General features: G+C 40.1%; 1 protein-coding gene across 2 annotated transcripts in view; it reads right to left on the bottom strand.

Annotated features, from left to right (window-relative positions):
- The window catches only part of PHACTR3 (phosphatase and actin regulator 3), a 207,372-nt gene that overhangs the window by 157,337 nt on the left and 36,467 nt on the right, over positions 1 to 13,568 (bottom strand). The gene's annotated exons all lie outside the window — the stretch shown is intronic.

Genomic DNA, 13,568 nt, shown 5'->3' with positions numbered 1-13,568 from the left:
AACACCAACCCCACCTCCAATCACCATGACTGTGGCCACCATGGAGATAGCTTCCCCCAGATCTGCCCCCCAACTGAAAACATGAAGCCCCTGTGTCTCACCTCCCTCCTCGCAAGACCTCCCATCCTTCCATCCACAGGGCCCTTGAGGCCACAGAGACTCTGTCTCCTGCCTTCAGCCTCTCAGCTGCCTCCTCCCAGGTGTTACTTCCATCCAGTTCAACCTGAGCCCCCATGGTCAGCGTGTCCGACCAGCACCCTAGGCTCAGTACATCTCTGCCCCTCCACTACAACCTCCTTGCCCCTGCCATCTGCTTTTTCTCATTTTTCCTCCCAAGCACACAGCTTAAAAGCTGCTGGAGAAAAATCACAATACCGTGCTCCACAACAAATTCATTTTATTTGACTTCAGCCGGGCATTGAGTACCTTCAGGTTCTCTACTCATTCCCAGATGATTTTCTATCCCATTTTCCAGTCCTCATGGGGGTGCAGTGAAATCACACCCCTTTGTGCATTGCTGCTAGCCCTGGAAGTCAGCACATCCCTACACAATGGCAATCCTGCATTATTTTTTGAGAGGCATAGAACATTTAACTTCTTAAACTCATGTCTCAGACTCTACGCTGAAGAAAAAAAATCCTAAATGCAGAGAACACTACATGCATGAAGGCTTTACCATTTTATTAGTACTCACACTGAAAAATCTGAAGCATTGAAAATATCCAACAGACGGAGGACCAGTTACATAAATCTTACTGAAATGGGTACTCTACTGAAACACAGCCTATGCCAACATTTTGGAAACGAAACTTCAACTCAGACTACTTGAAATAAATTCTTTTATTTGATTACCAAATAAAATAAGACAAAATGAACCAGGTACAAAGTAAGCGGACTGTACTCTTAGGGCAGAAGGTGAGAGCAAGCACGGAATGCACACACAAGGGCAGAGAACATGAAAGTGGCCGAGAGAACCCACTTCCAGACTGAAGCGCTTAGTTAGCAGGAGGACATTCACTCTCCTCTCATGAACATCAGGGCAGAGGCTTCAGAGATAGGGTCAGATTCTGGGACCTGACTTGTGAAAGCTGGCATCCACATGGTTGGCAGAGGATGTCTGGTACTTCCAGTGAGTGCTGGAGGTAAAGACTTGAACCAAGGTCTTAGCACCTTTGCAATCCCGCGATGTACAAGAAGCTGGGCAAGCAGCCCTTTGACCTTGACTGCGGTTGAGGGATGGATAAAAGCCTGGTCATGTGACTTCTGCCATCAATGAGGAGCCAGCTCCCTAGGACTGGAAGAGGGATGTTTGGAGGTTGAGGATGCGGGCTGCAGGTCAAGGCTGAGATCCAATGGAGAGTGAGGCTGGGTCTGGTCCTGGGACCCAGACTAGTTCAGCGAGGCAATTGGGCCAGGAAAGGACTATAGGGTGAGAAGGAGGAGGGCCAGGCACAGGGTCATAAGGAGGTGGAAGGCAGGCAGGACTATACCAATGAGCTGGCTGCTTGAGTTTAATTCTGGAGGAAGAGTCCTTCTGGGTGATATAAGGATCAAGGGTAGGACCATGCAGGTGGGTTGCTGAAGGAAGCCAGCTAACAACTGGACTTCTCAGATCAATCAAATTAAAAGTTCTTGGTCACTGCTCCTTTTGTGGATTTTTCACTTCCTTGCCCTCTTTCTAGAGAGGAAGCTTATTGTTTTCCTTATTCTTTTGCTTATTATTTATCCATCAAGCACCATTTTCCCAGACTACTAAATAAAGTATACCCTTAGTAAATAAGAATCTACAATTAAGTGGGGTTTTTCTGTCCTAGGTGTTCAGGAAAGGAAGAAGAATCACAAGAAACCAAGCACCTGTCAATAATTGGCACTGAAGAGTAACATGGAAGTTTGGACAAGCATCACATAATCACCGACAACCTCTTGTTTCAGGTATTTGGTAAAATATAAAATAGAATCCTCATACATAATTCCTCCATTAAAGGTAAAAACAAAACAAAAACCACTCTGCCGAGCACTTTCCAGCATTATATGGTTCTTTCCATGGCACTATCCCTGTTTTTGTCCCCACTGCACAAAGGAAGCAACTTAAGCTCAGAGGAGCTCAGGTACACACAGCTAGAGAGAGGCAGAGCTGGTCGGTGCTGAGGGGTCAGCCGGCCCCCCTGCGATACAGCACGGAACCTGCACCGGGTGAGACCTCGGTGGTCATCACACTATTGAAAGTGTACAACCTTCACGGAATCGAACCTACGTCTGCATAGCAGTTTACAGAACAGCTTGCACTAAGTAAGGGTGAGCTGAAAGGGTTTCCACGTAGAACAAAACAAAAGGTCAACCCGAGGTGCAACAAAGACTGTCACTCCACCTGGTCATTCACCCACGCCCACGTCAACATGCTTTCCAGGCTCAGTGGCCCTGCCGTCTTCATGCTGATATCTGTCTATCCTACATATCCACCCAGTCACTCAGCCAGAAAGCTGGAGCCACCCTTCACAACTCTTCCTCCAGCAGTCCCCCCCTAATGTCATGTCTTCCTGGAACCTCAGAAGGAAACAGCCTGCTCACCCTCCCACAAGCCCCTGGCACACACAGTTCTCTCGCCTGAACACTGTCCTGATCCTTCCTTCATCTCCCACCAGTCACTCCTCATCTGGGGAATGTTGCATCTCCTGGGAGGTCTCAGGGACAAGGCTGCTTCCTGGGGAAACCACCTCTGTCCCACCCCCACCCCAGACTGGGTCTAGTCTCCCTGCTAGGTGTTCCACCATATCCTGAGCCTCTTCACATAGTCGCATGTGTAACTGCTTGTTCACCATCCATCTCTCCTCTAGACTACAAGGCTCCTGAGGGTAGAAGTGGCTCCTATTTGCCCCCATGGCCCCAATGCATCGCACGGAGTCTAGTACATAGTAGACGTACAACAGATAGCGGCTGAGAGAATGAATGAATGAATGAATGAATGAATGAATGGACATAGATGCACACAGAAAGACCCTGGAGTACAAGGTTTATGTCTCCAATGGTGTCCTCTGCAACACTGAGTAAAATATGCCTCCATGATTCCCTTTTGCAGGGGTCAAGAGAAACGGATCCAACTTGAAGCAATCCAACCAGAAGACGAGGGGCCTGCAGCAAGGAGAAGACTGCTCATGGTCACCATTGGATGAGGGAAGCCAAGACAGATTTGTTTTGCACCATCTAACTGCTGAAGCCAGTCATGCAAACAGGTCAGATTTCCATCTGATTAGACATCCTGAAAACTCCCACTGAGAGGCAGGGCTGTCACTCCATGGCCAGTCTGAGGGAGCCAAGGTCACAAGCACATAGGAAATAACATGTATGGGCTTCTCTGGCCACAGAACACCCTATGGAAGGCCAACCCAGACACGTTTCCAACACAGTTAAGAAGATTTGGGCAACACATTCACTGACACAGGCTGCAGGCATGGGGGCCAAAGAACCAAGTCCTAAAACAAGGATGCTGGCAATTATCCAGGGACCGTTACAATGGAAATCACCACTTGGACTTGTCCTTACTATAGGGAATGACTTTGGAATCCCATACCACACACAGCAATAAAAGAACAGCCCAGCTGGAAAAGACCACTTTCTCTGGCTCAAACTTCCTTAATTCTGGGCAAAGTCACAGTACCTGGGTGAGGCTGGCAGATTATGCCCTCAGTCCTGAGCCCAATTTTCCTGCATGACTGGATAATAAGAGGCTTTGGAAAACCTGGACAATCCACCGTTCACTTGAAAATTTTGAAATTTGACATTAGGAAAACAAGAATCACAGTGTGAAAAGACATGGTCAAACAGACCCTTAGGCTGCCACCTTCTCTTCCTCATCCATTGGAATTTTGAAAGACTAAAAGACGTCAGTAAGGCAAATAAAAAGTATCCTCCAGAGATGAAGTCATGATCCCCTGAATTCCCTTCTCTATAATTTTCTCAGGCAAAGCAATGACTATTGTAGCGTTTTGGTTTTTTTTGTTTTGTTTTGTTTTTTTTGACTAAATTAGAGATGTTTCTTAAAGCAACTCACTTTCTGGCTCTCTAAGAGAATGAACGTATATGCAGTGTTTACATATGACTAACATGAGTATGAAATTCAGAGAATGGAAATGAGTGATAGAAGATATTATTTAAGGAGTTTGGCAGCTGTCTGCTCTCAGCCCTGACAGCACAATGACAGAATAGGAGGAAGGAGAGACTCAATGATATTTTAGTGAATATCTGATGGCCAGGTAACAGATTAGAATACGAAGAAGCCTGGTCTCCGACTGAGTTTTCACCCACTGGCAATTCTTTCCCACAGGTAAAGCAAGAAAACGAAAAGACCCCTGCAATGTGTGAAGCCTCCCCCCAGTGAAAGACAGCAGTCCCCTGAAAGTGGGGGCCTGAGGAGGAAACTCAAGAGAAATCCATCCGAGAAATTCCAGTTTTCAGTCATTGATGTCTGGGGGCATGGGAATGTGTGTAGCAGGGAACCCCATCAAGGCATCGCAGGACTTCACTAAGTATAAGACAGGTAGGAGTCTCCAAAGTCAGGAAGCAGCATAGCAGGACATAAAATAACACTCTGTGACCCCTACTTCTGCTAGCTAAGCTGTGACAAGTTTCAGAAGGCTGGCAGGTAAAGCACTAGAAAACTTAGTGGTCAGAGCTGAGGTAAGCACTTGCTGCTGGTAGTGAACCAAATCAAAATAAAGCCACAGGAGAGTCCAGACTCAGCTCAACTAAAAACAAGCTTGACTCACGGCTCAGCTCCAATTTTGATAGCCTGAAAGAAGGGAATATACTGTTATTGATACAAATGTTGGATGTGTAGTAAAAAATAAGATGTGTGAAGAAGCAATAAAATTTTGATGCATGATCATTAAAGGAAACAGAAAATAAAAGAAGAACCTAAAATAGTTTAGCTATTGAAGTTATCAGATAGGGACTTTAAAATAACTATGATAAAAATTCTAAAGAATACTGTGTGAAAAATAGTAATACGCCTCAAGAGATGGAGAATTGAAAGACATAGAAACTAAGAGAAAAATGCAAATGGAAATGCTAAAATGAAAAATACAATATCAGAAATGAGTAATTCATTAGGCTTAATGGCATACTAGGCAGAGCAATGGAAATTATCAGTGAACACAAAGACAGGTGTAGAAGGCCAGTAGCTAATAGCAACAAGATAAATTGTAGGCCAGCTAGTTCATCAGAAAAAGAGCTAAGAAGAGCCTTCTTAGCCAAAAATTAGCCTCAAAAATAGCAAAGGGGCCCAAATTTAATTGGCTCAGACTATAGAGGAATATAAACCCCTGTGCACTGACAAAAATAATAGAGCATTCAGCTGGCAATTAGTGTACCCCAACAGCTTGGGGGGATAACAACAGAGGCAAACAGACTAACAGAGAAATTAGGGGGAAAGGTCAGCCATCAAAGAGAGACCTGCTAAAACTACTGTCCTATCAGAGTGCCTGTGCACACCCCCAAGGCTGCATCCTTTAAGAAGAAACACCAAGGGCTGTGGGGAGAAATAAACACCAAAATAGCCTATCTAAGTCACAAAACATAAACAAACAAACAACAAGCTCAAGGGAAAGGGAAATCAATATCCAGAGTTGCTAAGGTATATTATCTAAAACATCTAATTAAAAAAAATACCAGATGTGTAAACAAACAGGAAAATATGACCAACACATAGGAAAAGAGCAGACAATGGAAACAGCTTATGAAAGAGGCCAGATGTCAGACTTAGCAGATAAAGATTTCAAAGCAGCTTTAAAAACAGGTTCAAAGAACTAAAGGAAACCATTCTTAAAGAGAAAATGGGAGGTTTAATGGCAATGTCTTATATAAAAAAAAAGAATGTCAAAAAAACAGACAATTATTTAAAAGAATCAAATGGAAATTCTGTAATAGAAATTTACAATAACTAAAACAAAAAAAATTACTAGAGGGGATCAACAGGTCTTTGAACCTGCAAAAGAAAAAATTGTCAAACCTGAAAGTAGACATTATTCCACCTGAAGCACAGAAAGAAAAAGAGTGAATAAAACAAACAAACAAAAAAACAAAGACAGAGGCTCAGAGAATTTGGAGTCACCAGAAAGTGCACCAAGATACGCATAAAAGGAGTTCCAGAATGAGAGGACAGTGAGACAGGGGCAGAAAAAATACTGGAAGAAAAAATGACTGAAACTTCCCAAATTGGATCTAAAAAAGTAATCTGTACATTTAGGAGGCTCAATAAACTCCAAAGAGGACAAATACACAGAAATCCACATACTAATGTTGAAAGATAAAGACAAAGAGAATACCTTGAAAGTAGCAAGGGAAAAATGACAAGTGACATACAAGACAACTCCATAAAGATTAACAGCTAACTTCTCATCAGAAATAATGGGGGCCAGAAGGCAGTGGGATGAAACTCCTACTTTCAAACAGTGGAAGGAGACAACACTGTACACCACGAATTTTATATCCAGCAAAACTATCTTTCAAACTTGAAGGTGAATAAAAGACATTTCCAGATAAATAAAACATAATTCACTGCTAGAAGATCTGCCTTATAAAAAATTCTAGGAGATTTTCAGGCTGAAAGTGACACTAGACAGTGATTCAAATCTACATACAAAAAAAAAAAAAAAAACACAGTCAAAATGATTATGTAATTATAAGAGATAGCATGAATGCATATTTCTTCTGCTTTCTTCTGTTAACTGATTTTAAAAACCAATCACACAAAATGCACACACACAAGTATTATTGGGTCTACAACTCACAGAAAGGTAATGTGTTTGACAATAGATACAAAGGAGGTACATGGGACAAAGCTGCATGAGGGTAAGGAAATCACACCAGAGAGTAATTTGAGTCCACGGGAACAAATAAAGAGAACTAGAAACAGTAAACAGAAAGGTTAATATAAAAAAAAATACTCTCTTAGCTTCTTTAAAAGACATAACTTCATATGAAGTATTAATTATAACAGTGTATCATAGGAGTTTTAACATATAACATGTAGTATGTATAATAATTATAACACAGAAAGAGAGAAGGGAATGGAGCTATATAAGAGTAATGTTTCTAGACCTGACTGAAATTAAGTCAGTATAAATCATCTGAAAAGGTAGCATCCATATAGTAGGCCCTAGAGTAACCCCTAAGAAAGTAAGTTTAAAAAGCCATTAAGGAAAGAGAACCGTTACACTAAAAAGTATTCACTAATGCAAACTAAAGCAGTAAAGGAGGAACAGAAGAACAAAAAAGATATGAGATATAGAAAACAAAGAATAGAGTGGCAGATGCAAATCCACGTGTGGATAACATTAAATACATTAAATGGATTAGACAATTCAACAAAAGGCAGAGACTGTCAGATAATAAGAAATCAGATCTGGGGCACCTGGGTGGCTCAGTTGGTTAAGCATCTGCCTTCGGTTCAGGTCATGATCTCAGGGTCCTGGGATCAAGCCCCACATTGGGCTCACTGTTCAGCGGGGAGTCTGCTTCTCCCTCTCCCTTTTCCCCTCTCCCTGCTTGTGTTCTCTATCAAATAAATAAATAAAATCTTTTTGAAAAATAAGAAATCGGATCTAGCTATACACTGTCTACAGGAATATACTTTTTTTTTTTTTTTTATGAGAGAATGAGAGAGGAGAAGGAGTAGAGGGAGAGGGACAAGCAGACCCCGTGCTGAGTGCCGAGCCTGACATAAGACTCAATCTTGGGACCCTGAGATCATGACCTGAGCTGAAACCAAGAGTTGGACACTTAACCAACTGAGCCACCCAGGCGCCCCTAACAACATACTTTCGATTCAAACATATCACAGGTTGAACTCAAAAGGATGGAAAAAGATATACCATGCAAACAGCAACCGTAAAAAGGCTGGAGAGGTTTACTAATGTCAGACAAAATAACTTTAAAACAATGTTTCTAGAGACAGAGAGACATTTTATAAAGATAAAACGGTCAATCCATCAGGAATGCATAACAAGTGCAGACATATGTACCTAACAACAGAGCTCCAGAATACACAAAGCAAAAATTAATAGAGTACAAGGGGAAATATATACCTTCATAACAATAGTTGGAGATGTCAATAGCCCCCTTTCAGTCATGAATATAACAACCAGGCAGCAGTTCAAGAAGGGACAGAAGAACTGAACAACACTACAGACCACCTGTACCATCTACAATATGACAGACATCTATAGAGCACTCTACTCAGCAACCGCAGAATAGATATCCTTCTCAAGTGCACATGGAACATTCTCTAGGACAGGCCATGTGCTAAATCACAAACTAAGCCTCAATAAATTTAAAAGCATGTAAATCATAAAAAGTATGACTTCTGATCACATGGAATGAAATTAGAAATCCTTAATAGAAATTGGAAGAATTCATAAAAACGTGGAAATTAAACTACATGGTCCTAAATAACGTATGAATCAAGGAAGAAACCACGGAAAGTACTTCAAAATGAATACAAATGAGGGAAGAGCAAACCAAAATGTATGGGACACAGCTAAAGAAATGCATAAAGGGAAGTTTATAGCTACAAAATGCCTATATTAAAAGAAAAATCTCAAAACAATAACCTAATGCTCCAGCTGAAGACAGCAGAAAAAGAAGCATAAACTGAACCTAATGCAAATGGAAGGAAGGAATAGAGAAAGATTAATGCAGAAACCAACAAAATAAAGAATAGAAAACAACAGAGAAAATCAGTGAAACCAAGACTTGGTTCTTGGAAGATCAAAAAAGATTTACAAATCCTTAGCTGAACTGCTGAAGAACAGAAAAAGAGAGAAGGCTCAAATTTCTAAAAGAAGGAATGTAAGAATAGCCTTCACTACCAACCTTGCAGAAATAAAAAGGATGAGAAGAGAATACTATGAATTATTGCACATCAATAAATCAGACAATTCAGGAGAAACGGACAAATTTCTTGGAAGTCACAAACTACCAACTGTACAACAATACGAAAAACCATTAAAGTATACACGTTAAATGTGTGACTTGTATGGTATGTGACTCTCAATAAAGCTGTTTTGTAAAAAAAAAAAAAAAACTAAAAAAATCATAATAAGTGCCAATTCCTATTCACCTGAATGGCAAAATTAAAATGACAGACAACACCCACTTCGGCAAAGGGTGTGAAGCAACTGGAATTCACATCACTTAGAATTATTTTAACTTCTTTGTAATGTTAATTATATACCTACTCTACGTTATAGCAATTTCACTTCCCGAGAGATATAAAAACATATAGCCACAAAAAGAATTGTACAAGAATGTTCACAAGCAGCTTTATGTACATCAGCCAAAAATCAAAAACAACACAAATGTCCATCAACAGAAGAACAGACAATTATGGGATATTTATATAAGGAAATACTACTCAACAATAAAAAAGGAACAAACCAATTATATATATATAAACACACACACACACACACACAATATGGAAGAATTTCTAAAACATTATGTTTAGTGAAATAAGCCAGACACATGCACGATGCCATTTAAGTTATAATCTATGGTGAGATCTATGGAAAATCACTGTTTCTGCAAGTAAAGGTGGAATTGAGTGGCGGAAGAAACTAGGAAAATTTCCGGAGTGATGGACCTCTTCCACATCTTGTTCCAGAAGGCAGTTAACTTGTTAACATTTTCCTTTAGCCCCCATTTTTCCTGCAAGCTGGTAGTAAGGTCAAGAAGCTTGATCATATTCAGGGTTAATTTTTTTAGGCAAGAACCTGTTCCAGATGGTGATGTGTGTTTCCAGTTGTGTATCAGGAGGCCTAGCATGTGTGGTTGTTGTACTTTGAGAGGGGTGAAATGAAATCAGTTGATCCAAGTTATATCTGCAAGATTCGTCCATTATACAATTCCCCATCGATGCATACCAGAAATGTTAATACCCAGTGATGACAATTGCCTAGACCTGTTAATTCACTAGGGTTGTCAAATGGTAAAATTTTCAAATTGTATCTTTCCTTCTGCATTTATTAATCGGAATTTTTCTCTAAAGAAAAACATTCTATCACCAACTACTTGGTTACCCTGAAATGTAAGCCAAACAGGAAGGCAGAAATGTATGACTCTTTCTCCTTATCTAGTGGCTGGCAGAATAAGGAGCTGGTGCCCTGGCAACATACAATGGTGACCAATTATTTTTTGAAGTATCATTCTGGAAGGCATAGATTTTTATAATTTTGAAGTGTTTCAATTAATTCTAGTCATTAGCTTGTTTGATATGCAAGTATCTCAACTTAGCTGGTGGAGAATCATTCAATTTAATTCCTATATTCTTCTGACATAATCCCATTAACCTTTGATAGCTTCCTTCCTTTCTGGTATGATAAAGTATCCACACTAGGAACCCGTGATTTGTCCAAGTGAGGCACTCTTCGTTCCATGGGAAATGGTATTTAGCGACCAAACTCTGGGCAGTAAGGAGTGTTCACTGCCAAAGTGTTATCACTGCTTCTAGCCCTCTTCAGCATGCAGAGTATGATGGACATAGTTTGAAGAGCAAAGAATGTAATGAATTCATCTGGATATTTCCAATTCAAAGTTAATTATGATAGGACTTTAGGTAACTTTGAAAAATACTCTTCCTCACCTCTGTTCTATCATGCTAAGAATCTTGATTCGCTTATTTGCTTTCTCTAAAATTATTCCTGGGGCGCCTAGGTGGCTCAGTCGGTTAAGCATCTGTCTTCAGCTCAGGTCATGGTCCCAGGATCCTGGGATCAAGCTCCACATCAGGCTCCCTGCTCAGCGGGGAGTCTGCTTCTCCCTCTCCCTCTGCCACTTCCCCTGCTTGTGCTCTCTTTCTGTCAAATAAATAAATAAAATCTTTAAAAAAAAAATTATTCCTATAATGATCTCAAAGTAACAATATCAACATTATAGCTAATGAGACTAACAAATGCTGTTTATGATCTCTTTGTGTGTATATATGCATATGTATCTTTATACCCCACTAGGGATGGACAACTAAAACACTGGGTTTTAAAGTCACTTGAAGGCATTATTTTCTCTCAGGCAATGCCACCAAATGGATATACAGTTAGGTTCAATTATTATACATCTTTCAGTTTTTTTCCCTTTTTAATTTAATGTTTTCAATATGTAAAGTATTGACGTTTCAAAACTCAAAGTTCAACCACCAAGTGCATTAACAGAGGCCTCACTTCTGCACCTATGCCCTTCAGCTCATAGGTTTCCTCTATGTGCAGCTATGTTTCTTAGGTTTTGCTTTATACTTCCAGGGTTCCTTTTGGACAATCTAAGCATACACATAGGCACACGTGCATACACACACACACACACACACACACACACACACACACACACCCTCCTCCCTTTTTATGCAAAAGTTAGTATACGCTAAACACTGCTCTGTAAACTTGATTCTTCTCCCACTCAAGGATATATCCTGAGCATCGCTCTTTACTGCTATAGAGTGCATCCTCACTTCTCTTGAGAGCCACCCAACACTCCGCCATGTGGATATACATTGTTTAGCCAACCAGTCCGCTATTTGGTAATATGTGGGTTGTTTCCAACATTTTGCTGTAACAAATAATGACAAAATGAATAGGCTTTGCATATGTGCTATTTTATATTTTGCCAAGATACTCTGGGATAAATTCCTAGAAGTGGGATTAATGGTTCAGAGGGTAACTGTATATGTCATCCTGCTAAATATAGCCAAATTTCCTTCCATAAGGCTGACAGGGCTAGTTTGTAATGGCAATCTAATATAGTATTTTAGTTTTTCTAACTCCTATTTTTATATTTTTTTTAATTAATACACACTGGCAGGATATTTTGGCAACCAACAATAGTTTATAATTTACTATATACTTCAGTGGCTTGACTGATTCTAGTTTCTGAGATAAAGAATTCTACTACTTTAAAAAATGCAATCTGAATGTGTTGATTGCTTTTGAATAATACACAGGCAACAGAAAATAAACACGCATGTGTCCAGTGGCCAGAATTAGCAAAGATTAACATCTTGACATAATTACTCAAAATAGGTTTTCTTTTGGGGTGCCTGGGTGGCTCAGTTGGTGAAGCGTATGTCTTCAGCTCAGGTCATGATGTCAGGGTCCTGGGATTGAGCCCCGTGTTGGGCTCCCTGCTCAGCGGGGAGTCTGCTTCTCCCTCTCCCTCTGCTGCTGCCCCCTGCTTGTGCTCACTCGCTCTCTCTCAAATACATGGATAGAATATTTTTTTAAAAACGGGTTTTCTTTTTATTAGGAGAAACAAGCATTACAGGTGGAGTTAAAGCCCCTGGAGTAATCTCAGGAGCCCCCATGCATCACCTGACCCTGCCACCTCCAGGCAGTTGGCTGTAGTGGTGGGCCTGTGGATTCTCTCTGCCATGATTTCCCATTCCTCTGTTACAGCCCCTCCCATTTTTTCCTCTACTGAATCCATGCTGTGATAAACATCCCTGGATAACTCTCCTGCTACTCAGGGATGCGATTTTCTCCAGGGCGAAGGTTTGGAGCATCCTTGCTGGGGTGGTATTTTGACTTCAAGGAGACATGCTGTAATGCTCTCCAAAGTGGTCAGACCCATTTATGCTAACATCCACAGGACTTAAAGTTCTTGTTTCTCCAACTTTCACCAATATTTCCCATTGCTACCTGCTTTTACTTTTGCCAGCTGGATGAGTCTAAATAGCATCTCATTTTCATTTGCATTGAATGAAATAACATTTTAAAACAACAGTATCTTTCTTTAATGGGAAAGCTTACTTTCAATTGGCTTTTTAAAATTAATTTTTATTCCCACAAGAACAATCAGCACAATGCAAAAGACAGAGAACAGCTTCATATATATTATTTCTCATCACTAAGAACTTAGCTTCTTTTCACCTGCAACCTTTTCTGTAAATCTTAGATATGTGCAGATACATAAGCCATATAGTTTATTAATTTTAGAGAAAACACAAGCATAAGCATGCAGATCCATTTGGAATTTCCCCTGATTTGCTTTTTAATTGATGGTCCTCTTTTTAACTATTTCTTTGCTTTGTTTCACAGCAGAAACAGATTTCTAAGAACCCTATCTTAGAAAATATGAACAAAAAACTCTCCACATTTTATATTATGAGTATTATGCTGTACCCAGAGCCTAGTATTTCATTCTTTATAGTTTGATTTGTTTTATGCTCATTTGCCAAAAGGAAATCCTTCCCAGGTCCCTTTATATCTGTTTGTATACCCATAAAAATTAAACATGTGTACATCTATAAATTATTCATCTACATTTTGACAGATGTTGCAAATTCACCTTTTGACCTTCAGGGGAAAAATATATACAGGAAAATACCAATTGACTTTTAACACTGAAAATATTGGAAACCTATTAATTATCAAGTGTGCAACAAGACCTCTAAAATAACTCAAGTAAGTCAGACAAAAGCTAATTTATAAAAGCATATCTGCACCGCAAACGAAGATAATGTGGAAAACCACATTACAAGGTTTTTGCTTCTTATTTTTAACATGTGAAGTCAACAGTAATCGGGTACT

The sequence above is a fragment of the Zalophus californianus genome, chromosome 8 (assembly GCF_009762305.2).
Source record: "Zalophus californianus isolate mZalCal1 chromosome 8, mZalCal1.pri.v2, whole genome shotgun sequence".
NCBI lineage: Eukaryota > Metazoa > Chordata > Mammalia > Carnivora > Otariidae > Zalophus > Zalophus californianus.
The sequence above is the reverse complement of the archived record's forward strand: the minus strand, read 5'-3'. Positions and strand labels throughout refer to the sequence as shown.